The following is a 7873-nucleotide window of genomic DNA, read 5'->3' on the forward strand; positions in this document are numbered from 1 at the left end:
CCTACACACGTGCCCGTCATTGTCCCCAATACCGCACAAAGACGCCCCTCCCTTTGCTGCACAGCGGAATCACGACGGTAGTTAACTGTTTGTCTGTGGATGAAGACCCATGGTGGCTTGCTGTTCCTATATAAATTTTTACACACCGCAGCAGCTACAGAAGTCTCTGAACAACACGGCCGTGCCGTAATGTAGGTGTGTACTTCTCTCCAGCAACTGGGTGCTTCTCAAACTGTGTGGGGTGCAGCACGGCGCCACATTTCGCCATAGAGCTACGACTTCTGTAGTCTTACTGAGCTGACATTGCTGTGCAATGAAGTTACAAACTGAAGAGATGAGGACTGTCTTGGTTCAGTCTAAGGTGTTGACGGTCAATTGTACCGGCAAATTTTAGGGTGATTCTGGTAGATTTCCCTTCTTCAACTAGTCGAACACTGGCCCTAGCCTACAATTTACCCAGCTTTCAAAACAATTTTTGTTGAACACTCCTTAGGTCAGCCAACATTAAAATGCCTGAAGCTAGAAAATAACGCAATGACTCCATTAGCATGATCGAATGCGAAGTTTTCAGGCAAACAGTGTGTTCCCATCAACTTTTTCTTTAAAATTTGTTCCCTATTTCCCCACTTCGAGGAGGATTAATGAGGCATTTTTTGTTGGTTATTTTTGTTGATACCCAACAGGATTTTCTAAATAGTCTGGCCCTTTGTTCTATTTCACATCCTTAATTTTCAGTTTCAACCGAACACTGTTCGAATATGAATACACTTCTTTCGTAATTCTTTTCTAGCTTTCTAGCTGTACTTCATAATTCGTGGATGGGACACTTAGAATTTATCATCTTAGAATCGAACTTTCAACTCGCTGAATTAAAAATTTAGCGTCTACATTCATATCAATAACTTAAAAAGATTTAATTTTGCTATACCATTAAAATGTGCCTAACCTTTATGTATCAAAGTAAGCTACCTTAAAAATTCTAATGTGATATCCATCAGCCGCATGAGATACGTTTTGCGTATTTACTGACAAATTAGTTTCCTGGAGCACATGTTTTTCAGAAACAATGTACCAAGAACGGCAATTTTAGAATCTTGCCCCCTCTTACATAAATTTCTGCGTACACTCTATTCTAAGTCATATCTCATCTGAGCATGCAAATGATCAGAGTGTGGATGAAGTAGAAGGCATACAGTTGGTAGAAGATACGGGGCCTGTTCAAAAAATTCCGGAACATTCGCAATTTCGCGCCAATGATGAGTTGGAGCGAAATGCGGTTGGCATCCCTGCACCGCCTGTGTTTAATGTGTAACTGCCGGAAGATGCATTGTTGTATGTCTGTTAGGTATTGTTCAGTGCTGTACTGAGTAGAACGTTGCGTCGCACAGTTTGTCAATTTCGAGATGGGAGAGTTAGGGGAGCAACGCGTCTACATTCAAGAAAACCTTTACAGAGACACACCAAATTATCCAGGAAACCTACGGTGATGAGCGCTTAAGCCGTATTCGGTGTTGTGAATGGTTCACACGGTTTAAAAATGGCCGGACAGAAGTTAAAGATGACCCTCGTTCAGGATGCCCTTCGATGTCTGCCGACTACGCTCATGCGGGGAACATCAATGAAATTGCGCGTGACAACCAAAGACTGACTGTCCGAGAGGTTGCAGAAGAATGCAACATTTCAGTTGCATCATGGCATGAAATCCTGACAGCGCATCTTGGAATGCATCGTGTTGCCGTCAGGTTGGTGCCATAACTCATGAGTCACGACCGCAAAGACCTTCGCCTCGCAATCTGTGGAGAGTTTTTGGAGAACGAGATCTTCCTTAAGAGGATCATAACAGGTGATAGGACTTTTTTTATTTCCAAAGTCGAAAATCACGTTGAGAGGACGAAGATTTGCAACGACAGAAAATTCGCAGATGGCGTTTCGCGCGATCCAGCAAGAGGCGTACCAAGACTGCTTCCGGACTTGCAATTGGCGTTAGGAGCGGCGTATCAATTGTGGAGGAGAGTATTTCGAAGTAGGCCAAACACAATAAGTCAAATATGTAATCGTAGGATAATTTTGTGGGCCAAGTCCCGTAATATTTTGAACCGACCTCGTATTTCTACAACAAGCACACTCAGAATTTCTACCCATAGTGGTGTTCCAAACATAAGAATATGGCGAACGTTACGCATGCACGGCCTCCATCCCTCTCATTTAAAGCAGATTCAGCACTTTCGAGAAGAAGATGTGTTATCACATCATCTTAAAGGGCCTCATTATCTAGACTTGCTTGAAAACGAGTCTTCCAACGTTGCAGGAAGATGTTTGTTTGGCTACAGTGAGTGAATGTTCTTCCAGCATGACTCCTCCTGCACATTGTAGTCGTCAGATGACGCATCATCTACACCTAGTATTCCCTTTTAGATGGATTGCAAAAGTGTTCACATTTCTTCGTTGGTTACTTGGCCTTTGGAGCAACGTAAACCGAGTCTCATCCTAGCGACACTACTCATCACGCCCCCTCCCCCCCTTTCCCCAGTTCAGTGGTATTTGGGGCTGAAACAAACATGACATCCAGAATGTGTCATCAATGGACCATTGATGGACCGCTCCAGTGCTGCTGACAAAAAGCGGTGTGTGGCAGTGACACCTTCACAGGGTCAGGCACAGGAGGTGTGTCATGTGCATTCTATTTAGTCTCGTCAGCACTTGATTCCAACACAATAAAGACTTGTTTTTAACCTGTCGGCTGAAAGCACAGAAGGCGAACTGTGAATGTCAATGCCAAGTGTCTTTTCACACCTCATGAGGACTGCAAAGGAACGAATATATGATGACTGCAATAGTGCGACTTCCGGGTCACACACACACACACACACACACACACACACACACACACACACACACACACACTTGATAGCAACTCTTGACAAATTAATGAATGTTTGGCACGAAGTTCGTTCGGTACTGTAGGTCGAAACCTGTGGATTTGTACACGTAGCCTTTGGACAAGCGCAAGTACTTGTGTATCGTTATTAGCTGTGATGAAAAATACACAGCGTTTGTCCATAGACCAGCTATGCAAGTGGATCGTGTCTGAAGGATGTTCGCCTGCCAAGCAAGACAATTGGTGGAACCTCTGTCTAGTGTGTAGAGACATAGCACCTGTGACAGGCCTTTATTGACGACGAAAGCACTTCATCAGTCCATTTTCTGAAGCATGGTGGGCTGAACTACGAATTCTGTGCATTCCCAGGCCCGTTTCTAGTGGCTTGAGTAGAAGAGACTCGAATTGTTGGCCATGATCTGTACTTACGTGCGTGCAGTAGTATATCAAATCGCGCGATCCAGATGGGAAACAATGTTTTGTCTACGGTTCGAGATGTGATATCTTCTGTAAGTTGAACATTTAGCCTTCAGTTGGTGGAAGAGATCCAACAATATCTATGTGGACGTGTTCGTATTTCTGGTTCAGTGGAGTGAAAATTCCAAGTAAGACTGGCACATGGCGACTAATTTTATTCAGCTCGTATATGTCAAATATCCACACGAAACATCTTTAGTTTTATTGCTTTCTTAGGCTAAACATATGTTCTATAGACTAGGTATACTATAGCTTTAATCGCTGGATAGGACAGACTATGAAATTAGGAGGTGCTCTAACATTGGAATTTAGTTGTAACAAACGAACATGCGTCCGATGTTGAGACACTATAGCCTACTGTTTTTGTTGAGGACGTTGATATGCTTAAGCTGTACTAGAAATATAGGAGGTTCTTTAATTCGTTGCCTTCCTCCTGTACACTAGCCAAAAGGCTCGAAATCTAATGGTTGTGCAACAGTCTCGGATGCAGTAAAAGGCATCTGCTGCTATATTCTTAAAACTGGGGTGGCAATACTTCAAAGTTCGCTGTTGTATAATGACCAACTGGATTATAAAAGTGATAGCGGGTGTTTGCAATTAATTGTCAAGCGATTCATTCAAAAATTTGTGAGGTTACAACTGATTGTCAATAGATTGTTTGAGAAGCTCTCCCTACGGAAGTTGTCACAGACCGTAGACAAAATGTTCTTTCTCTGTTGCTTAGTTTGTGAACTATTGTTTAATTTGGTATACCACTGCACATAAAAGCAGTTGAAGGCCAACAGTTTACATCTCGTTTATTCAAGATACTCAGAACGCTGCTGGGTATGGACAGAATTCGGATTTAAGCCCAACATCCTTTAGCAAGTAAGGTACCGATATTACAGTGCTTTCATAATCAGCTAATGGCCTCTCTCAGGTTTCATGCACCCGAACAGTTGGTAGTGAACTCAGCCAGTTGTCCTGCTTGGCTTGTGAACACCCTTCAAACTCAGCCACACCGAAAACGTTAAGTCATTAATGATATTGAAGTATCTGACTTCATCCAAAACTTACGCCAGCAAATCCACAGGTTTTGTACTACAGTACCCAAGGAATATGGTGTCAAATATCAATTAAATTTTCAGGAAACGCGTTCAAATGGGTGCATCTGCAGGGTGTATCACAATTACTGTTGTAAACACATACGGTTGAAAGTACACAACACTAGAAGCAAAAATCTCTCAGTAAACAAAGGTTCGCAAAGGAATGGTTCCCGTGGTAACTGCGAATTTGTTGTTACCGACCACCACTGACTTGATTCTGTGTAAACGTCATCTCAATTAGGAAAAGGTAACAGTACTGTGCAACACTAAGAAACGTTATTAGAGGTACTTTGGTACAAGTGCAGGTATCTTGAATGAACACGGCAACAATTACATGGCTGTACTCATAGTTATTATAGCGATTATGATGCTGTTCTATTTCAATACACATACCATTAATGAAATGCACTTTGCCCTTCTACAATTCCATTGTATTGCTCTGCACAGGTTCTTGTATCTGACTTGATCCTGGGTAGTGTGGATACCAGTTTTCCTCAGATGGCTTCTCTCTTCAATTATCTATAGTGTGTACTGCAATATCCAGGGATGTTTTGCTCTCTGGGATTGTTCTGACGTCAGAAGCGAGAGGAAACATCATTCTTCATTCGGTCCCATATTTGTGATGCTGGTGCTTCCTTATCAAAACTGATCTTGTGAAGTTTTTGTCTTACAAGTTCACCAAATTTGCGAATAGATTCCTTGTTTGTGAGTCTTAGCTGTCTTTCTTCACTCTTCTTGGTAGATTTAAGCTTAATGCGCATTTTCATGTATAGCAGGATGTGATCATTACCACAGTCAGCTCCGGGAAAGGTTTTACAATCTGAGACTGAAGTCTTCCAACGTCTTCGCACCAGGATGAAATCAAGTTGGTTTCTAAATCTATCACGAGATGATATCCAAGTGTACAGTCGCCTTGGGTGAAGTTGAACATTTTGTTACAGATGGACATGTCGTTATTCACAAAGAAATTCTGCAAGTTCCTGCCTCGTTCATTTCTCTCACCAAGACAATAAAGTCCAATGATGGATCGTAAGTGCGAGCCTTGATTAGTATCTCCAACTGTAGCATGGAAGTTGCCTTGGATTATTGTTTGTTCTTTGGTAGGGATCTTACTAAGGACTTGCTTCAGTTGGTCATAGAACTTCTCCATCTCCTCGTCTGACACTGTAGCTGTAGGAGCATAGATCTGAATTATGTTGAGTCTGCATGGGGAAGCATTCAGTTTGATAGAGATGATCCCATCGTTAATGGGTTTGTAACCTACAACACAGTTCGTCAGATTTCTTGGAACAACTATCGCAATACCGTTCTTATTTTGGTTACTACTTCCTGAAAAGTACACAGTGTTCCTTTTTTGAGTCACGAAATGGCCACTTCCTCTCCAGTGAGTCTCACTAAGCCCAAGAATGGTAAGACAGAGGTCCTGAAACTAGATACTGGACTGTAAGACATATCCAGGAGCAATATAGTAATGATGAACAGTAGGCTGGAGTTTAAAACAATTGTCACCAAGAATCGGCCTGGGAGGAAATAGTATACTGAAGTGCTGTATGGAGGAATGATAATGTAAGTTTGAAGTTCTCTAAAGCTGTACATATTGGTAGAACGAATATCACAGTATGCAGCTCAGCTGAAGAGGAATGGACATCTCTAAAAATGACAATCGTGAAAGTTGGACAGATAAACATAGGTACAAGGACAGTAACTGCAAAGAAAGCTTGTGTAACAGATGAAATACATCTGTTCATGGATTAAAGAGGGAAGTATAAAAATACCCAGGAAAAGACAAGCACACAGCAATATAAATCTCTTAGAAATGAAACAAACAAAGTGTACAGAAACTGAGGCATAATGGCTGTAGGAACAATATGAAGAAATTGAAAAAGAAATCGTCGTCAGAAGGGCAGATTCAACATATTAGAAATGCCAAAACAACCTTCGGTGAAGGTGAAAGCAAAAGCATCAAAATTGTAAGTGCAGCAGGACTTCCATTGTTAAATATAGGTAGGTAGGTAGGTAGGTAGGTAGAGAGAGAGAGAGAGAGAGAGAGAGAGAGAGAGAGAGAGATAAGTAAACAGAATGCAAAGGAAGCATGGCATCACGTGTAAAGCCAGGTTCACACATACTTCTAATGTGGCACCACACTGTGTGGGTTTCCCTAGTGGCATTGTGAGCTAGTGTTCACACAGGATGCCACAAATTCTACGTAGCCACACAGCTTTTAATATGGTGTCAACTGAAATCATATGGGTGGGTATGAATGTTATAGTGCAGGTTATGACATTACAGATATGACAAGAGTTAAATTCAGGGAAGACAAAATCAAAATGTTGGATCCGAAAATAGATTTCGCATACGGATACATCAGGGGCCACAAAAAATTTATAAAAGAAATAACACTCAGAGACAACAATGGTGTCTACAATGGCAAACTAAACAACAGCTGGCATGTAAATATCATCTGCAGACACGCCACTCTTCCAACATTTTAGAATCTTCCTGTATTTGTTGATATAGGCACTTCAAATAATTAATTTTTAGTTTAACAGCTGCCCCATGACACCCAAGAGCTATTTGCTGCATATAATCCACAACTTATACAATGCTTGGTGTCACAAATCACAAAGTCTATACAACTCGTTTTTTTGGTTACATATATTAAGTTTATTTATTTATTCACTCAAAAAATTTTTTTAGATTATGATACATCATTGAATTATAAATATTGCCGCCCTTCCCCAATGACACACTGCTACATACAATCGAACGTAGGTGGTTGTTGTAATAATAATAATAATAAAAATTTTACTGTCATTCAGCTGATTACAGCAATAGACAAAATCAAGAGCATATATTTCTACATAAACTACTATATCGATGTAAATTGGTTTACATAAAATAGGTACACGTTAGAATACGGTATTTTCATCTTCAAAAAATTCGTCAATGGTGTAAAGTGGATTGTTCACTCGTAGCTTGTATAATTTAGCTTTAAAAATATTTGCAGGCAGTTCTTTAAAGTAAACATTAACCAAATTTGATTTCTCCCTACCAATGCACACAACTTGTTGACAGTTCTCTAGAAAAGACCTGAACATATTTATACTGTTGTCATTAAAACCATATTAAACTAGCTTATTCAGCACAATGTCATGCTCTACACAGTCAATGGCTTTGCTCAGGTCACAAAACGTAGTCTGGGCATAGTCCCTAGCCTCAAACACATGTAGGACTAATTTTATAAGGGAGTCCATTGCATCCGTTGTGGATTTACCTTTCCTAAATCCAAACTGTTTACCACTAATTATATTTAGTTTACCCAAGTAAACACTAACTTGCTCATACATAACTGCTTCTAAAATTTTTAGAAAACTGGGGTTATGGATATAAGTCTGCAACTAGTGGGACAATTCTCTTCCCCTTTTTTATATAT

The sequence above is a fragment of the Schistocerca cancellata genome, chromosome 8, assembly GCF_023864275.1.
Source record: "Schistocerca cancellata isolate TAMUIC-IGC-003103 chromosome 8, iqSchCanc2.1, whole genome shotgun sequence".
NCBI lineage: Eukaryota > Metazoa > Arthropoda > Insecta > Orthoptera > Acrididae > Schistocerca > Schistocerca cancellata.